Raw genomic sequence first — 13,978 nt, 5'->3', positions numbered from 1 at the left:
ATCTTGATTACTCAGCATTATAGCACCCTACATATACTTTATATCGGGTGGTGTCCTCCTCACAATTATTACTAATTTGCCAAATTTAGGACATAATTTCTTCCTTTAATAGAGCCTTTAGCCTCACTGCTCTTACAGTAAAGAATACCCGTCTGCGGGAACCTTCTTTTCTCTAGACGGTGCCTTCTTGTCATTGTTACAGGCCTAGAAAGATCTCTGTACTATCAATCCATATACTTGTACATTGTGATGAGATTGCCCCTAACCTTGATAATCTGTCTTCGTACTGTAACCCACCCATTCCCTTAATGACCTTGGTCGCCCTCCTTTGCACCTGCTCCAGTTCAGCTGTGTCCTTCTTATATACAGGTGTCCAAATCTGTACACAGTATTCCATGTGTGGTCTGACCAGTAATTTCTAAAGAGGAAAAACTATGTGGGACATTTACTATTGAGTCCAAAACGCGCGATTTTTCTACACAGTATTCGTCTCTTTTTTACCCAGCCAAATAGGGCTAATTCAACAAACTTTTCATAAATTTGTGAATAGAAAATTCACTAAATATTCTTAGAATATTCACAAAAAAGTGTGCAAACAAATTCACCTCGTACTGACCAGTCGAAGGCCTGCATCAAAACAGGCAGATTTTAAAAAGTTGCATCTAAAAAATATTTGCATGTTAAATACTGGTTAATAAATAGATCTTAGACTAAAAAAGGAAAAAAAAAACGATTTACCGTATTTTCCGGTGTATAAGACGACTGGGCGTATAAGACGACCCCTGACTTTTAGTCAGATTGTCAGGGGTTCTCCATATATGCCAGAAAATGTTAACCCCTGCCTGACCGCAGCCCTGCTGTAGTCAGACAGGGGTTAACTGCAGCTAAATTAATGAAAAACAAACAAACAGTTAACTCACCCGGGCCCGTTCCCGGCCTCCGCTTGGCTGTTTGGGAGAGCTTCGGAAGAATGACAGAGGCTTCAGGAAGCTCCGGAAATACGTGAAGCCTCTGTCATTCTTCCGAAGGTCTCCCGAGCAGCCAAGCGTCTCCGATTAGACGCTCGGCTGCTCGGGAGAGCTTCGGGCATACCCGATGCAGCCAGTGTACGTCACACTGGCTGCGCCGGGAACGGGAGCGGATAAGAAGACGCGACCATACCCGGTGTATAAGACAACCCCCGACTTCTGACAAGATTTTTCGGGGTTAAAAAGTCATCTTATACACCGGAAAATACGGTATTCATTTAAAAATAGGCGCAAAGCCTTGATATATGGCCCCCTATGTTCTTCTCTTCTTTAGCATCTATGCCTTTTTTGATGCATCCCATAATTTTATTAGCCTTGGCAGCCACTGTCTGACACAAATCACTAAACTTTCCACCCATACCCCCAAGTCTTTATCAGAAGCAATTTTACCCAGTGCTTTATTATTTACACTACACTTATCTAGATTAAACTTAATTTGCCATTTATCTGCCCAAGCCTCCAGCTTTCTCAAATCCTTCTGTAATATTATATTATCTTCCTCCGTGGTGATTACTTTACCCAGTTTATTGTCATCTGCATATATTGAAAACCTACTCTGTAGCCGCTTTACAAGGCAACAAGGGGTTTTCCTGACAGAAATGCAGTGATGAGCTACCCACATGATAGCTCCTCAGGAGAGATGAGCGAATCGGCTGAGGCTCGGGTTCGTATGAACCTGAACTCTCGGCTTCTGATTCCCACTGTCTGCCCGCTCCGTTGAGAGAGTGGATACAGCCTGGAAAACTGGGATACAGCCTATGGCTCGGCAGGTTCACTGTACTCCTCAGTCACTGATTGGTAGGGGGATGACACCCGGCACCTGCGCTAATCAGCTGTTCGGCACTGTACTACACACTACACCGTTCCCTTGGGCATCTGACAGGGCTTCAGAAAGCTTCAATTCACTTGATTGATTCACTTGTTTTACCTGCCAGACCCTCGATGTTTCACAGTGTTTTCTTCCTGGAGATACACATGGCAAAAAGATCTGGTCCTTTTTAATTAGCATTCCAGGCATCATCACTTCCCTCACACTTCCTTTCATCCACATCCTCTCCCACCAAGTTGAATTTAATGGAGATAAGTTTTTTTAACCACATTACAAGAACTTTTCTACGAATGACAGAAGGATGTTCTATAACAGATCCTATTAATTTCTCAACAATGTGATTGGTTCTACGGATTTTTTTAAAAAAATAACACATTGCTTAATAAAGTTATTTTGCTTGTTAAATATTTACATTTAAATGAATATTTTTTTATTAACATACTCACTTCCACTGACTGTCAGCAGTGTTTGTGTCAGGTTTCCGATCCCATTCCCCCCATGTACTGTATATTCTAATATAGAAAATGTGTGTGTGTGTGTGGTGGGGGGGGGGCTACCCGACACGATCACAGTGTGCAGCAGCCTCCACAAAGGGAGCAGTGTTTGTTATCACTGTTCCCTGTGCTAGAACCAGTAGAACCAGTAGCACAGCTAGCTCCCTCTGTAGCGGCTGCTGCGCACTGCAATACACAGAAGACCCTGCTCTGTATGCTTATGTATTCACAGCTGAGGGAAGCAAAAGGGTTAAAGAGGATGTACCACCTGGTACATCCTCTTTAACCTAAACCCACTGATCGAACGGCGTCGACACGGGGAAGCCGGTGCCGCGGTCCGTTTTTTGGACCGAGGCCCCGTTCCCGTGCACAGCGCCGTTCTATGCACCGGAACCGGACGGTGCTCAAGCACTGGAGGGGGCCCGGGCCGCCCCCAGTGGGAGGGAATTCCCTCCCCTGTATGACGCGGCTCCATTCATTAGAGGAGTTACTGGTTTAGGAATTTCAGGTCAGTTCTACTTAGATTCTCAGTGAGAGAGGACACAAACAGAACTGTTCCTGCTGTAGTTAAGCGAGGGCCTGGCTTATGCCAGGACCCTTGTCAGGGACACAGTTAGTTGAGTCTAGCTACCAGGGAAGCAGAGCAGATGCAGCTAAAGCCAAAGGTTTCTTCTAAGCGAACAGCCACTTTCACTATGCAGTGCTAAGCACTAACAAGGGAGAGAAGCCACCAAGGGACACCCTAGCCCACGCCAGGACATCTAAAAAGTGAAGGGCAGTATCCTGAAGCAAGAGGACAAAGTTCAGTAGGACAAAGTTACCAGTATCTAAAGGTCTACGTATCTGCAGTGTCCCAGAACAGAAGATTTGTTCTTATTTGTATTTTTCCTAATTATTCCTGTTCTGGAAAAGTTGTCCCACTGCAAACTGTTTGTATGATGTCACCCCCCTCAGTATTCAGGTCTAATATTTCATTTATTTCCTTATGCACATCCATTTTGCCTGTATTCTAATGGTGTGATGATGCAATGGGCTTGGTGTCACATGACTATTCCTCGGCTGCCATAGTAACCCCAATAGCCGTTGTCGCCGACTGTCTCAGATTTAGAGGGCCAGTCCGCCCCTAATTGGGAGTTGCACTAATCACTTCCTATAAATTCCAGCCCTGCCCCACTACAGGTGTTGGAGCCTCTACATGCTTTCCATAGCGTTTGGCCCAGCTCCCTGTTGTTCCTAATTCCTGTCCGCTACCTGGTCCCTAGTCCTTGTTCCTGATTCCTGTCCGCTACCTGGTCCCTAGTCCTGGTTCCTGCTCCTCTGTCACACTATTGCTCCTGTGTTCAGCCTGTCACCTGCGGTTACGCCTACAGACCTCTGCCAGCACCATCTCCTGCCTACTGCTCCTGCCTCGCCTCGCCTGCTGTCACTAGCAACCAAACCAGGGGTAGCGACCTGGGGGTCGCCTGCTGCAGCAAGCCCATCCCGCCTTGCGGCGGGCTCTGGTGAAAACCAGCGGCCCCTTAGACTCCGCTCCCTGGTGCGGTTTAGTGCCATCGCTAGTGTCAGCTCAGTGGATCCACTACTCCAGGCGTTACATGGGGATGCTATGTCACTTCCTGTCTACCTCAGTGGTCTTCTCTCTACCCTCAAGGGAGAAGGTTGTGTTGTTCTCTCCTCCACTTTCAGGAGGGAGAACGTGCTCTGCTGCTTCCAAGCAAGGCCGCTGCTCAGGGTGATTCGCTCCCCTGTTCTAGAGACAGTACTCCGGTCCAGTCCAAGATTCTCATCTTCAGCAAAGACCTGGGTGTCGTTCTTCAGTCATTACTCTTCTCATCATCTATTCTCATCAACAGCAAGTATTCAGTTCAATCCATTCCGCCCAGTATCATATCTCTGGCACTACTACTCCCATTATTTAGTCTCCTTACTTCAAGTAACGCTACCATCACAGCCTATTGCAGCATCACCCATTACTCAGTTATACTCAAGTTACATTCAAGTCTGCCTCAATCCTGGTTGCATCCAGAGACACTGTTGCTATTGGTTACCACCGTTATAATAAACGCACAACTACCGTTGTTTCTGAACCCTGGCATTGGTCTAGTTATTGGTGCCTTGACTAGGGACAACGAGAAATTGCCCGGGCCCCGCATGGTCAGGTTCCCGTGGGTTAGTCAGCTCCCTTCGTGCCAATACCATGACCTAACATCTGGCAACTGGCTACCCGGGTCCTACCCAGTACTACCACCTACTACTACCCTCATCAGGAGGCCCCAGCGCATATCCTACTGCGCAGTGCAGGTAACTGGGACACCTCAAACACCTAGCTACACCCAGATAATCTTGGCTGGGGCTCCTGCTACCTTACTGGGACGGGTTCTAAGATACCAGATGGCAGAAGGCAGTAAGACACAGTCTAAACGTGACTACGAATATCACTTCACTGAAGATATCTACCAAAGGTTTCGACAGAGTACAAGGCTACATTGGGTTAGGGCTCCCCTGGCAAACTCCTCTCCTCTACTCTATACTTTCTACAAGCACTACTACAACTACAACTTCTTTAACTTCTCTCAAGCACCTAACTCAAGCACTACGTTCAGCACTAAAGTCTGTTTTAGGATAATTCTCTGTGAAACATGTACTGAGACACTGCAAAGCCTTAAATCAAATTTTTTATATTTTATATAAACGCTTAGGGCTCTCTCATCTCCTGTCTGCACCTGCACCTATACACACACCACTGCACATCGTGGGTTATTTTTCCCCCTTCTGTGGGTGGTGTTACCGACAATCTGGGTGGGTCAGTTGCCACTCAGGGTTGCCGTGAAAAGAGCCCAATGGACCCACAACAACCCGGAAGGTTACCGGACCATTTTGGGGAATACAACCGGCCGTATAAAAAAACAGGTATCAACATCACACCTGTGTGCTGGACTAGCACTGGCATCACAACAATAACATCACTAGCCGTACACCACAAAATTGGCATCACTGGCTATCTCAACTACTGGCCGAGTACAAGACAGTGCTTAGATAGCCTTGCAGCTCTCAACAAAAACATTGGTGCCAGCAGAGGGGCTTGTGTTGCCCCGTACTGCTGCCAGTCACCAGAAGTGAAAATGTAAATAAAAAATATGCTTTTTTTTAACCCCTTCACGTCAGCAATACATACATACATACACGTTCCTGCTGCACATATCCCGTGTGTCTGGAGCCGAGGATAATGACAGGTAGCTGCAATCCCACAACTGCCTGTCATTAACCCCTTAAAAGCTGCAATCTATAGCGTTTGCAACGTTTAAGGTGAGAGGACAAGCTCCTGTCACTGACTGATCGAGGCCCCTGGAGCCATGCTTCGGGGGTGCCGATTGCTGATGGGCGGGGGTAAGCCAATTGCCTCTGTCGGATGGCTCTCATGCAGGCTCTATGCATAGATCCACGATAACACTGATCTATGCTATGCTATGGCACGGCATAGATCAGTATATACAATCTATCTATTTTTTAAAAGTGTTTTAAAAAAGTGTAATAAAGAAAAGAAGCCGAAAATCACTATAAATACGATAACAGTTAAAAAGCTGCAAATATGTGCTGGTTTACGTCTACCTTTCCAGTTATATCCAAGATGACACTAAGTGTGAAGTCTCTGCAAATAGATGATTGAAGATTTCAAAATAACTCTGCAAAGTTAAAAGGACCCGGTCTCTCTGATTATATGGCATGCCACTTGTAAACAGTTCTTCTTTTTTGTTCCTGTATGTTTAAAACTGTTCCTGAACCTGGTATTTTAGGAGGGGTCTCGTGCTGGTGGTTGTCTTAGGGTGCACACCATGCAGCTCATGGATGTCTGTTCTGTAATTAACCAGCCGTCAGCTATATATTCCCTCTCTAAGTGCTCCCACATGTGGTCTACATGCCGCGGTGTACAGTTTGTTTTTCTTTTATTTACACTGCAGATTGATTCTATGGTTCCTGGATTTTTAATCCAGATTAAAGAGAGTTAGAGGCCAACAATATTTGAGAACTCCGAGTGTTAAAGGAGTACACCAGCTAAAATCTTTTTCTTTCAAGTCAACTGGTTTCAAAAAGTTATTTCTATAGATTTGTAATTTACTTCTACTAAAAATCTCAAGTCTTCCCATACTTATCAGCTGCTGTATGTCCTGCAGGAAATGTTGTTTTCTTTTCCAGACACTGTGCTCTCTCCTGTCCAGAGCAGGAAAGGTTTCTATGGGTGTTTTCTTCTGCTCTGGACAGTTCCTGTCTCGGCCAGAGATGTCAACAGAGAGCACTCTGTCAGGCTGGGGGGAAAAAAAAACATTGCCTGCAGGACATACAGCAGCTGATAAATATAGGAAGTATGGGAGATTTTTAAGTAAATTACAAAACTATGTAACTAAAAACAGTTGATGTGAAAGAAAAAGATTTTCACTTTTTGGATTTTTGCCCTTTAAATAACTCTCCCCAGCCTACAACACCCTGCTGCTTTAACGGTTTATACATCTACTCAAATCTGAATGCACCAAAGAGTTGTTGAAATCAAATTAAACCTATGTGTTAAGTGCTCTCAACACCTTACAACGGCTTGAGCAGAATAGCCTAGATGGCAGATTATGTTGCCAAAATAACAGTCCTGCTTCTCTCAGTCCAGTCATATGACCCCTCTCAAAAATCTGTCAATTGGACAAAATGGCTTTTAACCCCTTAAGGTCAAAGCCAATTTTCGTTTTTGCACTTTTGCTTTTTCCACTTTATGTTTAAAAGTCCATAGCGCTTGCATACGATACGCCCATACGAGCCCTTATTTTTTGCGAAACCAATTGTACTTTGCAATGACAGGCATTATTTTTCCATAAAATATGCTGCGAAACCAGAAAAAATTCATTTGCGCTGTCAAATTGAAAAAAAAAAAAACAGAATTTGTTTGGATTTCGGGGAGTTTTGCATTGACACCGTTCGCCCTGGGTACAAATGTCTTGTTATATATGTTCCTCAAGTCGTTATGATTACAACGATATGTAACATGTATAACTTTTATTTTATCTGATGGCTTTTAAAAAATTCAAACCATTGTTAACAAATATATGTTCCTTAAAATTGCTCTATTCCCATGCTTATAGCGCTTTTATCCTTTGGTCTATGGGGCTGTGTGAAGTGTCATTTTTTGCGCCATGATCTTTACTTTCAATCGGTACCTTGTTTGCGCATATGCGACTTTTTGATCACTTTTTATTACATTTTTTCTGGATTTGATGCGACCAAAAATGCGCAATTTTGCACTTTGGAATTTTTTTGCGCTTACGCCATTTACCATGCCAGATCACGAATTGATAATTTAATACTTCGGGCGATTACCTGCGCGGCGATACTAAATATGTTTATTTATTTGTTTATTTATTTATATTTATAAAATGGGAAAAGGGGGGTGATTTGGACTTTTATTAGGGGAGGGGATTTTTTATGAATAAAAACACTTTTTTACTTTTTTTTTTTTTACATTAACTAGAAGTCCCCCTGGGGGACTTGTATATACACAGCACTGATCTCATAGAGATCAATGCTGTGTATATACACCATAAGGTACCATGTACGTCATGGGTTGCTAAGGGGTTAATGTATGGTAGAGGCATGTCTATCAGTCAACAATCTCTCACCAAGGTACAGTACCCAACAGTAGCCTCTGAGAGCAGCTTATGCTCTCTTGTGGCAAGATCCAGTGTTTAATCAGATTACAATGGCCCTTTTCTTACATATCTGCATAGCTACATGCTTGGTTTTACAGCCATTTTTATTTGATTGTTTTGTGTTGATTAATGAGTGTATAGATGTGGATATGTCAGGGAATAGTAAGTACCTTATTAAGTCATGTGACTATTGGACAATGGTGTAAATTTTGGAGAATGACTATGGGTATGTTCTCACACGGAGTTTTATTGTGATAGTGCTGGACAGCAGTTAAACAATTACTGCAATATACTAATGTAGTAATGCAATGAAATGATGCAGCACTGCAATAGAGGCTATGTTCACTCATAGTGTTTGATTAGCGCTATTTTGCTGTGAAATGTGCATTTACGGTAAAATATTCCTATTTTTGCTGTAAATAAATTCACCTAGGGGGAGATTTATCAAACTGGTGTAAAGTAAAATTGTCTTAGTTGCCCCTAGCAACCAATAAGATTCCCGTCATTCCTCACAGATTCTTTGAAAAATGAAACATGGAATCTGATTGGTTGCTAGGGGCAACTAAGACAATTCTACTTTACACCAGTTTCATAAATCTCCCCCCTTTTCCAACTATTTTTGGAGTGCTAGCATATATTCCCACAACACTTTTTTCTGTCCATTTTTTAAAAGAAAAAATGACGTCTTGTTATTTTGCTGTTTTGTGGTGTCCCACCACTGGTGTTCTTTACTCTTCTCTTATGCACCTGTTGCAAAAGTTTCTTTCTCCAGGTTAAGTGGTGATAAAGGTATTTTTATGGTTTCACCACTAGATATCAGTATCTTTTATATATGTTTTCTTATGTATTGCACATGTGAGGAAGGTAATGGGTTACTGTTTTCTGTGTACCATGTGCTCTTATTGACCTGTCGGAGGTGCTTTCTATGTCTGACCTATCTCTATCCTTTTCTCTTGTGCACACACTCATCCCCACCACTCACAGGGTAGATTACTTAGCCCCTGTAGGAAGTAGTTACTTGGTAGAGGAAGTGCAGCTCAGTCTAATCCAGATTCTTGTGGGAGAAAGACACACAGAGCAAGTGTCCCTTATGTTGCCAAGCCATTGCCTGGCTGATGCCAGGACCCTTGTCCGGGACCAAAGTTCAGTGAAGAGTGGTCTAGTCTAAGACATGTGTGTACAGATGCAGCTAGAGACAACCAGTTTGTTTACTACCTATACTATATCTACTATGCAGTGCTAAACACTACAAAAGGAGAAGAATCTAGGAACATCCTAGCCCATGCCGTGAACCAGTCTAAAAAGAGCAGGGCAGTATCCTGAGACACAAGAGGAACTAGCCTGGATTAGACAAAGTTACCAAGGAAGGTCTACGTATCTTATCTCGCAGTGCTGGTAACTGGGACACCCCGGGAGCTTAGCTTCACCCAGATAACCACGGCTGGGGATTGTATCACCCTATAAGGACGGGTCTCTCGACACTGTAGGGCACAAGGTGGTCAGACAAAAGTCTATACTTCTCACTCTAAAAGTATTTTCAACAGTTCTGGAAGAGTACATTACTACCTTGGGTTAGGACTCCCTCAACAAACTCTCCTCTTCTACTCTACTCTCAACCCTTCAAGCACAGCTACAACTACCTTTCTACTTTAGTTCTTCAAGCAACTTCTCAAGAACAACCAGGTGAAGCACTAAAGTCTGTATGAAGATCTATCAGTTTTACCAAAGTGTGTTGTTCTACTGAAAGACTGCACAGTAAAGCTGCTTTATTTTCTATGTCACTGGGACTCCATCATCCTTCCCTCCGCACCAGCACCCATACACACTAACCGCACACCTTGGGTTATTTTTCCCCTTTCTGTGGGTAGCGGTACTGATAGTCCGGGTAGGTCAACTGCCACTCCGGACCACCATGACAAGAGCCCAACGGACCCATCACAACCTGGCAGGTCACCGACCATTTGGGGAACACAGCCAGTCACAACACAAAGCAGGTACCAACATCACACCTGTGTGCTGAACTAGCACTGGCATCACAACAATACCATCACTGGCTGAGCTGTACTGCAAAACCAACATAGTACACCACAGTTTGGCCGTGCAGTGACGGCTGCTGGTACATTCAGAGGTGGATTATAATGAGGGCATCTGGGCAACCACTTGGTGCCCAGGTGTCACGTCCGGGGCAGGGAAGAGTGAGCCCTATTCTGAACCCAGACCCCTATCCAGTGGCGTAGCCACCGTGGTCGCGGGGGTCGCCGCCGCGACCGGGCCCGCCACAAGGGGGGCCCGCGGGGCCCCCCGATCAATCACTCTTGTGACCGCAAGCATTGTTTTGCTTGCGGTCACAAGAGTCGGGCTCCGTCTTCCCCCGGCTGCTGCGCGGCTGCCGGGGGTGTCGCGTCTTACCCCCGGCAGCGCGCGCATCCCAGAACTCCCTGCGCGCCTTGGGCCCGGACTTCCGGTTTCCGGCGCGCAGGGAGTTCTGGGATGCGCGCGCTGCCGGGGATAAGACGCGACACCCCCGGCAGCCGCGCAGCAGCCGGGGACAGACCAGGAGGAGTGAGGATCAACGTGGGAGCGCGATGTCAGGTGAGTTAAGTTTTTTTTTTTATCAGCCTGTACGGGTGGGGGGAAAGGAGGGGGCCATCTATGAGGGTGGGGGGAAAGAGGGGGCCATCTATGAGGGTGGGGGGAAAGAGGGGGCCATCTATGAGGGTGGGGGGAAAGAGGGGGCCATCTATGAGGGTGGGGGGAAAGGAGGGGGCCATCTATGAGGGTGGGGGGGAAGGAGGGGGGCATCTATGAGGGTGGGGGGGAAGGAGGGGGGCATCTATGAGGGTGGGGGGAAAGAGGGGGCCATCTATGAGGGTGGGGGGAAAGGAGGGGGCCATCTATGAGGGTGGGGGGGAAGGAGGGGGGCATCTATGAGGGTGGGGGGGGAAGGAGGGGGGCATCTATGAGGGTGGGGGGAAAGGAGGGGGCCATCTATGAGGGTGGGGGGAAAGAGGGGGCCATCTATGAGGGTGGGGGGAAAGGAGGGGGCCATCTATGAGGGTGGGGGGGAAGGAGGGGGGCATCTATGAGGGTGGGGGGGAAGGAGGGGGGCATCTATGAGGGTGGGGGGGAAGGAGGGGGGCATCTATGAGGGTGGGGGGGAAGGAGGGGGGCATCTGAGGGTGGGGGGGAAGAGGGGGCCATTTATGAGGGTGGGGGGAAAGAGGGGGCCATCTATGAGGGTGGGGGGAAGGAGGGGGCCATCTATGAGGGTGGGGGGAAGGAGGGGGCCATCTATGAGGGTGGGGGGAAGGAGGGGGCCATCTATGAGGGTGGGGGGGGGAAGGGGACCATCTATAAGGGAGGGAGGAAGGGGACCATCTATAAAGGGGGGAAAGGGGACCATCTATAAGGGAGGGGGGGAAGGGGACCATCTATAAGGGAGGGGGGGAAGGGGACCATCTATAAGGGAGGGGGGGGAAGGGGACCATCTATAAGGGAGGGGGGGAAGGGGACCATCTATAAGGGAGGGGGGGGAAGGGGACCATCTATAAGGGAGGGGGGGAAGGGGACCATCTATAAGGGAGGGGGGGAAGGGGACCATCTATGAGGGTGGGGGGGGGGAAGGGGACCATCTATAAGGGAGGGAGGGAAGGGGACCATCTATAAGGGAGGGGGGGAAGGGGACCATCTATGAGGGTGGGGGGGGAAGGGGACCATCTATAAGGGAGGGAGGAAGGGGACCATCTATAAAGGGGGGGAAAGGGGACCATCTATAAGGGAGGGGGGGAAGGGGACCATCTATAAGGGAGGGGGGGAAGGGGACCATCTATAAGGGAGGGGGGGGAAGGGGACCATCTATAAGGGAGGGGGGGAAGGGGACCATCTATAAGGGAGGGGGGGGGAAGGGGACCATCTATAAGGGAGGGGGGGGGGGGAAGGGGACCATCTATAAGGGAGGGGGGGGAAGGGGACCATCTATAAGGGAGGGGGGGGGGAAGGGGACCATCTATAAGGGAGGGGGGGGGGGGAAGGGGACCATCTATAAGGGAGGGGGGGGGGAGAGGGGGCCATCTATAAGGGAGGGTGGGGGGAGAGGGGACCATCCATAAGGGAGGGTGAGGAGAGAGGGGGCCATCTATAAGGGAGGGGGTATAGGGGGCCATCTATAAGGGAGGGGGTAGAGGGGGCCATCTATAAGGGAGGGGGTAGAGGGGGCCATCTATAAGGGAGGGGGCCATCTATTTGGGGGGGCAACATAGGGGGAGAGGGAATACACAGAGGGGGGCATATATTATTAGGAGGTCACAGAGTCAGGGCTACCCACTAAATGAGGGTGTAAAGGGGACAGTACAGATGTGCAGTGTGTAGAGAGATGGAGATGGTGTCAGAGTGTGGAGCCTAATATGTCTGTCTGGCAGATTCTGTGGATTCGTGGCTCGGAGAAGTTCTCATAACGGCCCAGGACAGATGGAGAAGATGATGAAAAGGAAAGAACTCCGATCAGAAAAGACGTCTCCTGTGAGTCACCTGATATAACTGCACTGTAATGTATATGGTGTATAGAGCCTGTGTAGAGCTGGGGCCACCTCTATATGACTGGATGAGGTGATTTAGTATACTGGATTTGGTCAGTAACAATATGGTGGTGATGGTTGTGGTGTGGCGGTAATGTTTCATCCCTATATACTGGTATTACTGGTAATATTGGTCTCAGTATACAGGATTTGGTCGGTAACAGTATGGCGGTAATAGGTAATATCTGTCTTGGTGTGTGTGTGTGTGTATATATATATATATATATATATATATATATATATATATATATACATACAGTGGTACCTTGGTTTAAGAGTAACTTCGTTTAAGAGCGTTTTGGTTTAAGAGCTCACAGTTTTTCAAAATTGTGACTTGGTTTAAGAACATTGCTTTGGTTTAAGAACTTCCTGTATTGGGTGGGAGAGCGAGTGGAGAAGGGGCATGGCCTGCATAGCGGGGTCTACAGCACTGTACTCTAAACACCTTCCAAATCATAGCAGATCCCCTTCAGGCTGGGGCTTACATCAGGGGACAGGACTGTGGGGGGGGGTAATCTCTCCATAGCTGTAACCCCTCTCTCCCCGGACAGAGAGTGCTGCATGTATGTGCCCACATCTGTACTGCTCATTCCTTCATGCTCCCTGCAGTCTCTCCGCCCTTGTGTTTCCCATCCTCTCCATTACTGTACAGTACAGAATAATAAATATATTTGGGGTGCGGAACCAATTGTCTGCATTTACATGATTTCTTATAGGAAAATTTGCTTTGGTTTAAGAGTGGATTTGGATTACAAGCACGGTCCTGGAACGAATTATGCTCATAATCCAAGGCACCACTGTGTGTGTATATATATATATATATATATATATATATATATATATATATATATATATAATATACACACACACAACAGTAGCATCACTTGGTCGTGAAAGGAGGGGGGGGGGGGCCCAAGTTGGCCTCTCGCACCAGGGCCCAGGAGACATTAGCTACGCCCCTGCCCCTATCCCTACCTGCTTGGACGACCTGCCCTAAACAGCAGTCCCCAACTGGGCGGCGGTCCCTACACTGGCTAAGTGCAGGAGGGGAGATGAAACAGTACAAGTCTGGAGGAAGCAAGGGCAACAACAAAAACAGGAGAACTACAAGTCCCAGCAGACCTAACCGTTAAGGCTAGACAAAGGAGAAAGATAAACCAAATACCAACAAGCCAGGTCAAACCAGGAAGTCACGTCATACACAGAATCACAATCCAGAAGTACCACAAGTCCAAGCCAGAAGTCAAACAGAGAAAGCAGTCCAGCGAAACAAAGAACAAACCAAACAAGCCGAGTCAGAACCAGGAGGTCACGTCAAATCCAAATCAGAATCCAAAAGGCAAGTCCACAATATAGATGAAGAGGT

This window comes from Dendropsophus ebraccatus, chromosome 4 (assembly GCF_027789765.1).
Source record: "Dendropsophus ebraccatus isolate aDenEbr1 chromosome 4, aDenEbr1.pat, whole genome shotgun sequence".
Taxonomy (NCBI): domain Eukaryota; kingdom Metazoa; phylum Chordata; class Amphibia; order Anura; family Hylidae; genus Dendropsophus; species Dendropsophus ebraccatus.
Note: the sequence above shows the minus strand (reverse complement) of the source record.